At 35.0% G+C, this 16,436-nt stretch overlaps 1 long non-coding RNA gene across 1 annotated transcript in view; it reads right to left on the bottom strand.

Annotated features, from left to right (window-relative positions):
• Positions 1-16,436, bottom strand: part of LOC147823397 (uncharacterized) — a 196,996-nt gene that overhangs the window by 84,098 nt on the left and 96,462 nt on the right. The window contains exons 6-8 of the long non-coding RNA XR_015443900.1: positions 11,463-11,750; positions 10,965-11,098; positions 10,331-10,403 (exon numbers count right to left, since the gene is read on the bottom strand). This is a non-coding gene — a long non-coding RNA (uncharacterized LOC147823397). The remainder of the gene's footprint in view (positions 1-10,330; positions 10,404-10,964; positions 11,099-11,462; positions 11,751-16,436) is intronic.

Below are 16,436 nucleotides of genomic sequence, written 5' to 3'. Positions count from 1 at the left end.
CCATACATGTTCAGATGGGGCATTGTTGACAAATCATAAGGGGTAATTACAGAGGGTCCACCTCAGGTACACAGCTGTCTACTACACCTGCCTCAACTTGCAGAGGTTCCCTACTCTTGGGCTAACTATAGAGAAAGTAGGTCACATAGCACACACTGAGTCAAAACCCACTAATCATAGCCACAGAAGCCACAGAGAAACTACACTAAGAAGTCCACTTGGAACTAAACTCAATACTACACACAAACCAATTTCCCTGGACACAACAGCAAAGGAAGGCTACTCACTAAGAAGTCCTTAGAAAGAAGTGGGAGAAAATTCCATGCCACCACATGCAGAAACCTCAACATAAAAATACAGGAAATGTGAAAAACCAAGGCAATGTGACTCTTCCAAAAGTTAGTAATCTCTAGAAATTGACTCCAAAGATATCAAAGTAGATGAAGTACAAAGAATTTAGAAGATAGCTTTTTAAAAAAAAAAATGAAAGATGAGTTTTAAAGAATACAAATAAATAGCTGAATGAATTAAGAAAAATATTAAGAATATGAACTAGCAATTCAGTACAGATACAGACCCTGAAAAAAGAACCAAATAGCAGCTTGAAAATGAAAACCTTAATAAGTCAAACAAGAAACAGCCTCACCAATAAACTAGATCAAACAGAAGAAAGAATAACAGCGCTAGTACACAGGTGCATGATATATCACATTCATACAATAATAACAGAAAAAAATAAGAAACTTTGAGCAGAACATAATTCTCTGGGATAGTAAAAGACCAAATTTGTAAAATACAGAGTTAGGTGAGGCAGTCAAGATTCAAACTAGGGGTATAAAAAATTTATTCAGTGAAATAATAGCAAAGTTTTTCCCAAATCTTGGGAATGATATGGACATTCAGGTACTGGAATTATTTAGAACTCTAAATAAATATGATGACAAAGAGATCTCTTCATGACATATTATAGCTAAACTGCCAAAAGTGCTAAACAAAAATATAATATTTAAGGCTAAAGCTTCCACTGCTCCCAACACAGAGGTAGGGGCTCCCAGGCCACCATTCTACCACTCCCAGCCAAGAGGAAGGGGATTCTGGGCTGCCATTCCTGTTCCACTGCTCCCAGCACAGAGGAGGTGAGCTGTGTGGATGCCAACAACACAGCACCCCCCCCTTTCAGGGAAATGAGAAGACACAAAAACAGGTCTCAAAACCAGACTTCCAGATCACCTACAGCAACCCCAAAGGGAAATGAGATGAAACACTCTGACACTCAACCACCTGGACTCTCTGAAGTGGCAACAAAATAAGATCTGGAAAAAATGAAATCAGAAATAATTTCTCACCTAACAGCAGAGATTGTGCCCAGAGTGCAAGACAGGATTAATAAATCTAGAGAGGAACATAAGAAATAGAGGAGCTGAGGAACATGATGGAATCCCAACATAGGAAACAAATGGGATCCATAAAACAGATACAAAGAGATTTCCAGGAGATTAAAAACTCTATTGAAAGTTTACACATCAGAAAGACCCAATGTGAAGACAAAATTTCAGATATAGATGATAAGACTCCAATTAGTGACCAGGAAAAGAAAAATTGCTTTAAAATTGTAAGGGACCATGAGAAATCAATCCAGCAGTTGCTATATGATGCAAAGAAGAATAACATAAGACTGATTGGAGTCAACAAAGAAACAGGAAAGGGTATAGATGACATTAAAAAACTGTTGACAGAAGTAATGACAGAAATCTTCCCAAGCAGGGGAAAGGAACTTGACATACAGATAAGTGAGGCATACAGGACTTCAACTAGACTTGATCAAAAAAAAATCTACACATAGACATATAATTGTTAAGATTCCAGAAACCCAACAGAAGAAAAAAGTTCTACAAGTAGTTAGAGAAAAGAAACAAATCACATACAAAGGAAAGCAGACTTCTCAGTGCAAACCCTCAAGGCAAGAAGAGCTTGCAGTGACATATTCTAATCCCTAAAGGAAAACCGGCTCCAACCCAGATTGAAGTACCCTGCAAAACTATCTTTCAAAATGGATGGAGAAATAAGATACTTTCATGACAAAGAGCACCTTAGGAACTTCATGAATACCAAACATGCACTCCAAAAATTTTAGATAATATCCTAGGAACAGACAATGAGGATCACAAGCCCAGGAAGCACAGCAGAATGAACCCATCTGGCATGACAAGAAATTAAATGTAAAGGGGGAGAATTCAACAAAAAAGAAAGTCATTACAAGGGTAAGTCATTATGTATCAGTTATAACCATCAATGATAATGGTCTCAATTCACCAATCAAAAGAAATATACTAGCAGAATGGGTCAAGATGCAAAATTCAACAATATGCTGTGTACAAGAAACACACTTAATTCAAAAAGAAACAAATAGGCTGAAAGTTAAAGGGTGGAAAACAATACTCCATGAGATGGGAACCTGAAAAAGAGCAGGAGTAGCTATCTTCTTTGAGGACCAAGTGGATTTCAAACCAACACTAATTAAAAGAGATAAAGAAGAGCACTACATCCTTGTAAAGGAAACAATCCAACAGGAAGAGATGACAATCTTAAATATATATTCACCAAAGACTAGTGCACCCAACTACATAAAACAAATACTGATGGACATGAAAGGACATATATGCACTAATACAATAGTAGTGGAGGGCCTCAATATCCCACTGTCAAAAATAGATCAACTAGACAAAAAATAAGTAATGAAATACTAGAACTCAATCGAACTCTTGAACAAATGAACTTAACAGATGTTTACAGAGTCTTCCACCCCACAAAATCAGAATGCACATTCTTTTCAGCTGTACTCAGGTTATTCTCCAAAATAAACCACATATTCACTCATAGAACGTGTTTAAGTAAGTGCAAAGGAATTGAAGTTATCCCCTGTATATTCTCAGACCATAGTGAGATGAAATTGGAAATCAATAGCAAAAGAAACTGCAAAAATTTCATAAACACATGGAAATTGAACAACATACTTTTGAATAACCAATGGTCAGAGAGGAAATTAAAGAAGAAATCAGACAGTTCCTTCAATTAAATGACAATGACAATCTATGGGACACAATGAAAGCAGTCTTACAAAGGGAAATTCATACCACTGAATGCACATATTAGGAAAACAGAGTGACCCCAATTAAACAACCTGATGTTGAATCTCAAGCTTCTAGAAAAAGAAGAGTAGGACAAACGCAAAGCTCATACAAGGGAGGAAATTATAAAGATCTGAGCAGAAATCAATTCAATGAAGACTAAGAGAAGGGCACGAAAAATCAATGCAGCCAAGATTTAGTTCTTCAAAAGAATAAACAAAATTGACAAACCCCTAGCCAATCTTATGAGAAAAAGTAAAGAAAAGGCCCAAATCCACACAATTAGGAATGAAAAGAGTGAAATTACAACAGGCCCAGGAGAAATAAAGACGATCATCAATACCTACTTCAAGAATCTATACGCCAATAAGATGGAAAACACAGAAGAAATGGACAGATTCCTAGATAAGTATGAATTACTAAAGTTTAATGAAGAACACCAAAACTACTAAAGAACCCAATATCAAGGAATGAAATTGAAAACGTAATTAAAACTTACCAGCTAAGAAAAGCCCAGGTGCTGATGGCTTCACTGCTGAATTCTATAAGACCTTTAGAGAGGAACTACTGTCACTACTGTTTACACTCTTCTATGAAATTGAAAGGGAAGCAATAGTCCCAAATTCATTCCTGGAAGCAAGCATCACCTTGATCCTCAAAGCAGAGAAATACCCAACCGAAAAGGAGAACTATAGGCCAATCTCACTAATGAACATAGATGCAAAAATCCTTAATAAGATCCTGGCAAATAGAATGCAGAAAATCATCAAGAAGATCATACACCCTGACCAAGTGGGATTCATCTCAGGGATACAGTGATGGTTCAACATACGCAAATCAATCAATGTAATACACTTTATCAATAGAGCCAAGGACAAAAACCATATGATTATCTCCATAGATGCAGAAAAAGCATTTGACAAAATCCAACATGCATTTATGATAAAAACCCTACAAAATATTGGAATAGATGGTCTCTACCTCAAACTGATAAAAGCCATCTATGAAAAACCAACAGCCAATATCATACTAAATGGTCAAAAACTGAAATCCTTCACACTAAAATCAGGAACAAGACAAGGATGTCCACTATCACCACTCTTGTTCAACATAGTTTTTGAAACATTAGCCACAGCAATTAGACAAGAGAATGAAATCAAAGGAATAAAAATAGGAAATGAAGAAGTCAAATTGTCATTATTTGCAGATGACATGACACTCTATATAGAAGACCCCAAGAACTCCACCAAAAGTCTTCTAGACCTAATAAGCAAATTCAGTAGAGTAGCTGGATACAAGGTCAACACACAAAAATCAATAGCTTTCCTCTACATGAACAACAGACTCACTGAGACAGAAATAGGGCAAACAATTCCTTTCACAATAGCATCCAAATAACTGAAATTCCTAGGAATCACCCCAACAAAAGAAATCAAAGACCTTTTCTCTGAAGACTGTAGCACTCTGAAAAGAGAGATTGTACATGATATCAGAAAACAGAAAGACATCTCCTCCTCCAGGGTAGGAAGGATCAATGTAATGAAAATGACCATACTTCCAAAACAGCTATATAGATTCAATGGAATCTCAATTGAAATCCCAGCAGCACACTTCAGGGACCTTAAGAAAACAATCCAAAAATTCATTTGGAACAAGAAAAGATCCAGAATAGCAAAAGCAATTCTAGGTAACAGAGACATGGCAAGTGGTATCACAATCCCCAACTTGAAACTATACTACAAAGCTACTGTGATAAGAACAGCATAGTACTGGCAAAGAAACAGACCTGAGGACTAGTGCAACAGATTAGAGGATGCCAAAACAACTCCAGACACACTCCGCCATCTCATCTTCGATAAAGGAGCCAACACCCTCACTGGAGGAAAGATAGCCTCTTTAATAAATGGTGCTGGAAAAATTGGGTTTCAATTTGGCAAAGATTAAAATTAGACCTGTATCTCTCACCATGCACTAAACTAAAATCAAAATAGATTAAGATCTAAATATTAAAATAGTAATGCTGAATAGCCTGCAAGAGAGGTTAGGTAGAACTCTTGAAGACATTGGTGTAGGAAAAGATTTTATGAACAAAACCTCAGTTGCCCATGAACTAGCACAAACAATCAACAAGTGGGATCTCTTTTTATTAAAAAGCTTCTGCACAGCAAGAGAAACCACCAGCAGTGTGAAAAGACAACCCACAATGTGGGAAAAAAATCTTCACCTGCTCTTCCTCAGACAAAGGTCTGCTCTCTAGAATCTATAAAGAACTTAAAAAAATCAGACCTCCCAAATTTAAAGACCCAATCCAAAAATGGGCATCTGAAATGAACAGACATTTCTCAGACAAAGAAGTAGAAATAGCAAATAAATACATGAAAAAATGTTTAACGTTACTGGTCATTTAAGAGTTGCAAATGAAAACAATGCTGAGATTCCACCTCACTCCAGAAAGAATGGCTGCTATCATGAAATCAACCAATAACAAATGCTGGTGGGGCTGTGGGGATAGAGGAACCCTGCTCCATTGCTGGTGGGAGTGTAGACTGCTGCAAGCACTATGGCAATCAGTATGGAGACACCTCAAAGAACTAGGACTGGAAGTCCCATTCGACCCAGCTATTCCCCTGCTGGGTGTCTTTCCCAAAGAATTAAAAGTATCATACCACAGGGATATATGTGTACCCATGTTCATAGCAGCACAATTTGTAATAGCTAAAACTTGGAAGCAGCCCAAATGCCCATCAACTGGAGACTGGATAAAAAAAAATGTGTTTTTTAAAATATAAAATGGAGTACTACTCAGCCATAAAAAAGTGAGAAATTAGAGACATTTATAGCTAAATGAATGCACATTGAGGTGATATTCTTAAGTGAAATAAACAGGAAACACATGTAAATACCAAATAGTTTCTCTAGTTTGAGAAACTGAAAGTGTAAATAAGGACTAAAAGGTATAATAGATAATGTGAAATAGGAAGAAAAGGGGCAAAGAGGAAGGGCAAGTGGGAGGAGTAGGAGGAAGGAAAAAAGGGAATGCAATTAATATGAGAAAATGAAAAAATGGAAAGAAAGTCTTTGTAAGTATGGAGGGATGGAGGGGTTGAAGGGAGGGCAGGGGAAGGGGGAAAAATAAGAACCAAGAGAGATTATGTAAAGGTGCAAATTTCCAATGATGAATGTCATTATATTGTATACCTAAAATGTATCAATAAAATAAAATTTTAAAAAAATATATTTAAGGCTAAAAGAGAGAATTACCAAGTCATTTATAAAGATGAATTCATCAAAATAACAGATGTCACCAGAAATGATTAACATCTTGAGGACATGAAACGATGTATTTCAAGGTCTTTAAAAAAAATTACCGGTCTAGAATAGTATCTCCAGAAAAATCATCCTTCAGAATCAAAGAGAAATACAGACTTTTCAAGCTAATCACAAACTGAAAGAATTTATGACCAACCACTAAACTAGAACTACAAGAGATGCTCAAAGAACTCCCATGCCCACATGAGGAACCAAGGTAAACACAACCACAAGTGCTCAAGAAAAAAATAAATCTCACTGAAACTGTAAATAAACAAACAAGACGAAGGAAGAATCAAATATGATTATGTCAACAAACCATCAGTCTTTTAAGATGAATAAGTGAGAATGAAATAAATATAGATGATTCAGGGCAACTAAGAAAAATAAACAAAATTACAAAATAACTAAATATCTTGTAATAATAACTCTAAAGTTCAACATCTGAATTATTCAATTGAAACCAGCTGATTGTTGGGACCAGCTGATTGGATTAAAAACAAGATTTAATTGTTTTCTGTGTACTGGAAACTCACGTCACCGGCAAAGACAAACCCAGGCTCAAAGTGAAAGGTTGGAGAATGATAGTCCAATGAAATGGAATACAAAAGCAAGTGGGAGTACATATACTCATATCTGACAAATTAGACTTCAAATCAAAATTAGTCAGAAGAGACAAAGGAGATCATTATGTATTGATAAAGAGAAAATATATCAGAAAGATTAACATTTGGAAATATGTATGTACTTAACATCAAACACTCAATTTTATAAGACAAACACTACAGGTCATAAGGGATATGTAAGTCCCAGTACAATAATAGTAGTGACTTTAACATCCCCCTCCCACCACAAAAAATATCACCTAGACAAAAAAAATCAATGGCAAGAACAAAACAGTTAAATTACTATGGATCTGAGAAACTTAATAGACATTAACAGAATTTTCTATAGGATAGTTGCATAAAAACATTTTTTTTAATTAGCACATGAAATTTTTACCGCAATAGATTACATTTTATGCCACAAAGCAAATCTCAATACATAAAAAATTTAAAATAGTTTCTTGCATCTTGTCAGACCATAAAGGGTTGAAACTAGATCAGCAGCAAGAAAAAGTGCAGAAATTTCACAGCAACATGGAGATTGAGCAATACACTTTTGAATGTGCAATAGCTTGCTGAAGAAATTAAGAAGTAAATTTAAAAATTTCTATAATCAAATAAAAACAGAAACACAACACACTAGAGCTTATGGGCCTCAGCAAAAGGAGCTCTGAGAAGAAAATTGATACCTATAACTGCCTATTTTAGAAAACCAGAGAGATCCCAAGAAATAACCTAATGATATACCTCAAGGCCTTAGGAAAATAGAAATACACTCAAAATCAGTAAAAGTAAATAAATAATAAAGATCAGTGTGGAAATAAATGAAATAGAGGCTAAAATAGCAGAACAAAGGATAATTGAAAGTTTGTTCTTTGTAAAGATAAAATTGACAAGCCTGTAGCCAAAAAAAGAAGGCATTTAAAAAAAGAAAGCATTAATGGGTTGGAGATTTAGTTCAGTGGCACTGCACCTGCCTCACAAGCACAAGGTCCTGAGTTCAATCTCCAGTGCCAGAAAAAAAAAAAAAAAGAAGACATTAATAAAATTAGAGTTGAAAAGGCAATATTATAACAGATACTACTGAAATCTAGGAGATCATTAAGGGAATATTTTCAAAAAATACATGCCATTACATTGGAAAATCTAGAATACATTGACAGATTTCTAAACAAATATGACCTACTAAAGTTAAACTAAGAGGATACTAAAAATTTAAATGCATCAGTAACAAGCAATGAGTAATAAACAATAATAAAAAGTCTTCCAACACAAAAATGTCTAGGACCAGAGTCACTGAAACATTTTATTAGATTTTTAAAGAACTAATGCCAATGTTCCTCATACTGTTCCATAAAATAGAAAGGGAAGGAATGCTTCCAGCCTCATTATACAAAGCTATTATTATCCTGCTACTAAAACCCTTTAGTGATACAACAAAAAAGAATTATAGACCAATATTTTTGAGCACAGATGCTCAAATCTTCAACAAAATACTTGTAAGTTGAATCCAACATCACATTAAAAAGATCATACTACATGATGAAATTGTTTTTTATTTTAGGGATGAAAGTTTGTTTCAACACTCACAAATGAATAAATGTAATGTATCAGATAAATAAAATCAAGGATTAAAAACACATGATCATCTCAGTCGATGCAGATAAAAACAATAAAATTCAACACTCATGATAAAAACTTTAAGTAACATGTATAGAAGGAACACATATCAACATAATAAAGTTTATCTATGAGAACCTGAAGCCAATATCAGACTGAATGAGTAAAAACTGAAAGCATTTCCTCTAACACCAGAAATGAGACAAAGGTGTACACTCTCACCACTTTTTTTACTATAGTATGGGAAATGTTAGCCAGAGAAATTAGGCAAGAGAAGAAAATAAAAACGATAAAACAGGAAAGGAAGAAGTCAAGTTATTTCTGTTTAAGGGTGATATGATTCTACGCCAACAAAACCCTAAAAATCCCACCAAAACCCTTAGAAATGATAAACGCATTTATCAGTGTAGCAGGTTGTAAAATCAACACCCGAAGTTGATAGCTTTCCTGTACACCAATAATGAACTTGCTGAGAAGGAAAACAATCCTATTCACAATAGCTTCAACATAAAACAAATATGCCCAGGAATAAACGCAACCTAGGTGAAAGACTCTTACAATGAAAATTACAGAACAGTGAAAAAAGAAATTGAAGAAGACAAATGAATATGGAAAGGGCTCCTATATTCTTAGAATGGGAGAATTAATATTGTTAAAATAGTCATGTTACCAAATCTGATCTACAAGCTCAATGCAATTACCATCAAAATGCCAGCAATATTATTCCCAGAACTAGAAAAACAATCCTAAAATTAATAGGGAAGCACAAAAGACTCTGAATATCAAAAAGCAAAAAGAACAATACCTAATTTCAAAATACAGCAATACTTTGGTCCACAAACACTTCTGTTCACAAACAATTCGATTTGCAAACAGAAATGTTTGGCAAAATTTTGCTTCCATTTGTGAACTCTGGATCTGGGGATCAACACGAGTGCAGCCATCTACCCTAGAATCATGAAATGAATTAAGTTCGTGAACGAAGGTACCACCATATACCATAGAGCAACAAAAACAGCATGGTATTGATGTAAAAATAGACGTGTAAGCCAGTGAACTAGAATAGAAGTCCCAGGAATCAACCCATACACCCATCTGATTCTTGGCAAAAGAGCCGAAAACATACATTGGAGAAAAGATAGCTTCTTCATCCAATGGTGCTGAGAAAACAGAAAGTGCATCTGTAGAAGACTGAAATTAAATCCATATGCTATCTTTTGACCAATACAAAAATCAAGTCAAAATTGATCAAAGACCTTAATTTAAGACCTGAAAGTTTAAATACAAAAATCAAGTCAAAATTGATCAAAGGCCTTAATTTAAGACCTGAAAGTTTAAAACTACTAGAAGAAAATGGGAAACATTTCAAGATACTGGTATAGGTAGTGATTTCCTGAGCAGGATTCTGATGGCTCAAGAAATAATAGCAAGAAATAATAATTCTTTTAAAAAATCAGTAAAGAGACAACAGGATTCACACACAAAGGCCAAATGAAGAAAGACCAAACGAGGAGGTAGTGAGAAGGGAACCAAGTGTAAACCAAAGATAGGAGCCTAACACTATTTAATAGCATATATTAACTGTAAAAAATAATGGATTTCATTATATTTTAATACACACATACAATATGGTTTGATCATATCCATCTGTCTATCACCCTCTCTTACCTCTCTCCCTCTTCTTTTTGTCCCTTCCAAATAGTCCTCTTCTACTTGCATGTTATCTTTTTTCCACCAGAATCTATACAAGAGAGGAAACATGTGATATACTTGTATTTCTGAGTCATTTATTCTGCTTAACATGATGATCTCCACTTCCATCCATTTTCCTACAAATGACATGATTTAATTCTTCTTTATGGCTGAATTATACTCCATTGTGTATATATGCCACTTTATTCAACTGGTTATATAATAGGCTGATTACATAACTTAGCTATCATGAATAGTGTTCTCACTGTCTAAACCAGACAATCTTTTGTTCTTGAAACTCTCTCTTCCAAAAATGTATGAAAATAAACTTCTGTTATATAAGCCAAAAATAAAATCAAGTTTGCGATTGAGTAGTTTTTAATATAATCACCAAGCTGAGTAACTATCATCAATCTCTAATTCTAGAACATTTTCTTCACTCCTAAAAGAAACTGTACCTGTTAGCAGTGATTTCTCATTAGTCTTTCTGCCTATGTAGATTTGCCTATTCTATTCATTTTATATTAATGAAATCATACAATATGAGGTTCTTGTGTTTGACTCATTTAGCATAATAAATAAAACATGTTTACTGGATTATCAGTCTTACAGCATTAAAAGTACACCATTCTGTTTTCATGGCTGAATAATATCTCCTGTGGATATTATATATTTTTAATCCATTCATCAAATGGTTATTTGGTTATTTCCATTTTTTGGCTATTATGAAGAAATATACTGGCTCTGAAAGAATAAAACAACAAAATTTATGATATTAGTTTCATTTTTGAAAATAATTATTTTAATGTTAATCTTCAAAACATGCCAGCAAATAGCGAGAATTCAGGGAGACCTTAAGTCATTGGAAAGGAAAACTCCACTCCCAAGTACTGGGCTGACCATACAGATGAGCTGGAACTGTCCTTACCTCCCAGGTTAGGAGGTAGAAGTAGGTACTTGCTCTTACTGCCTAAACTGAAGGTCTACTAAACACTGAAGATTTATTCCCCAGCAACTAACCATTCAGACACACATTCACGAGTTCCTGTAACTCCAGAAATAAGAGTAATGGGAGACTGTCAGAGTCTGCCAGTTGCCCATCAAATACCTGTGCTGTCTTCCTGAGTTGTACAATGGTTCCTTAGAAGCAGCCATTCAGTAAGGAACTTCATCTTCCAGGATACTTAAGAACATCTGGGTAAGGACATGAGATTCAGTTCTGGTGAATGAAAGTGGAAAGAAATGATTTTTTTAAAGTTTTTCCCTTGAGATTTCCAAATGCTCTCTTCTGGCTGCATGCTGGATTTTGAGGCTGAAGATAATCTTGGACACTGAGTGTTTCATAATCCTAGTTCGTATGAGCTTCAAGGAGTAGAGTCCCAGCTGCCACTTAGGCCTGATTTGAGAGAGAAATAAATTTCTATTATGTTAAGCCACAAAAAATCTGGTATATATTTGTCTCAGGAGCTAGCATTACATTGCTAATAAAAGGGTATAGATTAGAGAGTAACCCTTGCCTGGTAGCAATGATGGCCAAGCCACAGGCATAACTTGACATTTACCACAGCCTTAAAAAAACAATAGACATGGAGATGTCTCATTAGACAGTATGATGAGAAAAATAGCAGACTACTATGAAATATTACCAGGAAGTCTGGTTTCATTGTCTTCCAAAGAGATCCAACTCTACAAATCTTGCAGAAAACTTCTAAATGTTCATGAATTTAAACATCTTCCAGTTCAAGGAGGGTCAGATAAGCTTTGAATGAACATCCAATTGTCTGGGTTCTTATTGTAAAACAAAATAAATCTCTAATCTTTAGAGGTCTTTATATTAATAACAACTATAATTGTAAGTGATTATGGGGTGAAATCATCTATAACTAGAGAAGAATAAAACAGTAGTTTTAAAATTTCTTAGCAGAGGGGGAAGTTGTTGAGTCTTCCTTGGGCAACTTTCACTTTGTAATTATTTCCAAATCATTACCTTATGTCAGTCTTCACTAAAACAGAAACCCAGTTCTGCATGACTTTTAAAAGATGTAGAAAAGTACCTGTCAGAAACAATCACTGAGGTTGAGAAAGAGGGAATACCTGATTTTTGTCAGAGAAGATGTTAATATAAAGAGAAAATGTCTATAAGAATTTAATAGGGTGAGTGCCATTGTAAAGAATGATTATACAAGACTGATGTCTATAAAATCTAGTAAAAACATGCAGTCCACCTGCCTTACTAGACCCTGTCTCCAAATAAATGCTTAGTAAAAAGTCAAATGACTTGAAAGGAAGGATTTTATTGTCCTCCTGCTAAATCAGCTTTATGAGCCATTTGCTCAGCTTGTCCTGTGTCTTGTCAGGTGTCTCTTATGTTTACCATTGTGTCACCATTTGTTCTCACCTGTCACTCACCTGTACCTTTTAATGCATTGACAGTTTCCTTCATCAAATTTAATGGCCTTTGTCAGACAAAAGGATAATTGGCTAATCGGATCTTATTTGAAATAATTCTAGGAACCACTTTCTTAATAATCTCTCAAACCACTAAAAGCATGTTTCAAGCCCATAAATGATGGCCATGCAGAAACCAGGTAAATGTCATGCCCATATAGCAGGGTGTCTCAATGGGACTGGTTTTCACTGAGCAACTCCACTTTGAGCTCTTCTTCTCTGTATCTTTCTCTTATTATTTTTAACTAGGACAGTTTACTTATTGTTTGTAGGGGGAAGGAGGTAAAACATTAATAACTGGGGCTTTTCTCTTAAAAATACCTTAAGACTTAACTATAAAGTTAAAGGAAAACCAGTATTCTTACAAATGTTTTGTCAGTGTATATATTGAAAATCATTTAATCATAAAGCTCTGTGATGTTTTATTTCTAGAGTGCAAAGAAAATTTGAATTTCCTGACAATGAAATACCGAGTTAGATCCTCAACCCTACATGCCTATTTGTTTGAAGCTTCCTCATTCTAAAACATCCCCTAAATGTGTCCTCAAGGAATCTATTACTCTCTAGTCACCAAATTCATATAAAATTGAAAGTATCCACATTCAATGATGACTAAGAAAAGCACTATATCTCCATCTCTGAGTGACAAAAATTGGTTCAACAGCACTTCCCAATTTTTGTCTATAATATGATTCACAACAAAATTGATGGTATTAGAATGTCATGTTAGGATGAAAGAAAGAAGCTGCTGAAGGCCAAAGGAGTGGTGCTGGGGCATAATCTGGCTGTGTCAGCCAGTGTTGGCACCCAAAGCCTAAATGGATTCAGTGCTCAACACAGCACAGCCCTTTCAAGCCATACCAGCTTGATTGCAAAATTCCATTGTGTGCCACACACCAGTGGGTGTTATAGGTTAAGGCAGGTGTTCATAATTCAGACCAATTCCATGTGATGAGATTTAATTTCAAGTTGACCTAGAGGGAAAGTAGAGTGTACATCCTTGTCTTGACTTGCTGGAATAATAGTGTGAGCCTGGCAAAACTAAGGTTGCTCTGTGGGACCTAAAGTTGTGACCGCATGTGAATGTATTTCTGCCATAAGGAGAGAAGACATGGCCCTGAATTTTTTCTTTGTTTGACCAACAAATGCCATCTTGTACTTAAGCTACTTTCTACAATGTATAATAGCAGTTACAATTCAACTGATAAACTGCTTATGTGTGTATCACATTATACTGAAATATCTGTTCAGCTGTTTTCTCTCCAACTAGACTAAATCTGCTTAGAATAGGAGCTATGTAATTAGTCAAATTTATATGCCTAGAAAAGGACATAGCTTATATGAACAAGCACTCTGTTAAGATACACTTCTGTTTGTTTGTTTGTTTTAATGTTTGCCACTGTCAAAATGATAAATGTTTGTTTTAAATAATTTAAGAATGCACAATTTAATTAGAAATTATGAATGGAACAGAATCAAGCTATGTATTGTGATAATCCATAGATTTCTGAACAGCTTTTGAGACTTCAAGAATTTTGATGTTTTAGATTTTTCAATTCTGTCCTCCAGTAATTACATATTCTATCTCCTGTTCCTAAACCATGCAATCTAATTGCTTCATTTTTCAATAATCTCTCATATATGAAGCCAATTCTTATGTCTAAATTGTGAAAGTGGTAGGCAGATGGTCATGGTGATTAAAACCAATCAATGCACAAATCAAGCTGGATATGTTTGATTTTTTACCCTTTTCTTAGTAAATCTCTATTAATGACCTGTAGACTAATTATTCCTAAATTTTGTCTGGCAACAGTACATGGTATGGAAAAGGAAACTAGAATAATTTAGAGTTGACTTTCTTTCACACACAATGTGTTAAAGTTCAAGTTAGAATTTGGGAACTAGTGTCAGCCTGGAAAATTCATAGTTTTGAGCAAAAAATGGTTTTCTTTTAAGTGATCTAAATGTGAGCATTCAGCAGCAGACTAAAGGAGAAAAGGAGAAAGATAAAAGAAAGATAGGATAGTTTTTAACATTTGTCTCTACCCAGTCCATGAATTCAGCGCTGTTATTTTTCTTAGAACTACCTCATGAGTTTCCTCAGCTATCTCAGGATGGGCCTCATTGCAAAACTGTTTAAAGCCCTTAGGCTTCGACTCTTTAGCAAAGGGGTCTCAAGCTCTGGACTGTCATCCTATAGTCATTACTCATAGACTTGAAAAAAGAATCCCCCACTGGGTTAGTTAATGAGCAAGGCTCTGCTTTAATTACAAGGAAACTACAAACAAGGCCTTTCCTTCTCTATGTCCTACTCTGCAAAAAATGCCATTAGACAGGAACTTGAAAGCTCTAACTTCTAGACTCTTCCATATTAAATTAGCTTACAAACTTTGGGTCCTTCTTTTAAACTCTTTTGACCTCAGTTTTCCTGTTAATAAAATGAGAGTATATCTTGAAGATTACTTTTCTACACCTTGATGATGCTATCACCATAGTACACAAGCTTGAGAACATCTGAGGCTGAGCTGTATGTCATTAATAACATGTTAGAATACCAACAAGTCCCCCAGTGGGTGTTCACCTGAAAGCTGTACTGGTACATCCCCATCTCTACTAACTTGAAGGATATGCACCTGTTAGAGGCATGAAGTGTCAATAGGGTCAGAGTAAAAATACTAGATTCTACTAATTTACCCATAGGTAAGGAGCCTAATTAAAACCTCAATTTATTTTCCAAGACCTGATAAAATATCTCCCAACTTTTAACTGAAGTATCTATGTATACTAAGTCATAAATACATTATATGGCCTTTATAGCAGGAAAAAAGTACAAACCTCAGCCTACATGGCAAGGTACTACACTATTCATCCTTTGAATAGAAAATGCCATGACTGAATTAAACAAAACAGTCAGTGATGTTAGAGGACTGCTGTCCTATGTATCTTGAGTATCTGCCCTATGTTTCTCTTCCACAAGCAACTAAAAAATCCAAACCAAAACATGTTAAGATAGGCAGGGGAGAGGAGTACAGGACATTGCCATGCATGTACAGAACATGCCTTTCTCAGAAAAATAGAGTCATGACTAGACCTTATTATGCTTTCCTCATACTAATTTTGCCCAGAATTAGAGTGCACAATAGTCAGAGTGCAAAAGGCACTATGTATTTTCCCAGCCATATTATATTGAAAGCATTGGTAATTGAATTTGACTGTACCATCCACTGTGGATCCGAAAAGAAGACACAACCAGGACTCAGAAGATCAGTGAGTAGGGCTGAGGATAAAGCACACGCTGGGTCTGAGGCCAAGTTAACTCCTTATTTACAAATAAAATACATATGAAGATAATGGGGGAACCAGAATGAGGATAAGAAACTGTAACTTAGGCTGCACAATGCTGAGCATTATTGACTGAAGAAACACAAAGCTGTAAAAAGCTTTACAGAATTTATTAAATTCTAATAAGAAATAAAATAACTATAGGACAGGAACAGTTAACTATAAAGAAAAGACAGATGGGAATGACAAGATAATGAGAAGATATTAAAAATAAACTGAGATTAAAAAGAATTAAATGAGAAGATATGGTAAAGAGCAAAACTTGTAATATTGAAGATGAAATGAATATTGG

The sequence above is a fragment of the Heterocephalus glaber genome, unplaced genomic scaffold (assembly GCF_053883595.1).
Source record: "Heterocephalus glaber isolate CG9 unplaced genomic scaffold, H.glaber_assembly_v1.0 deba00001586, whole genome shotgun sequence".
NCBI lineage: Eukaryota > Metazoa > Chordata > Mammalia > Rodentia > Bathyergidae > Heterocephalus > Heterocephalus glaber.
This window is presented reverse-complemented; position numbering and strand designations above follow the sequence as displayed.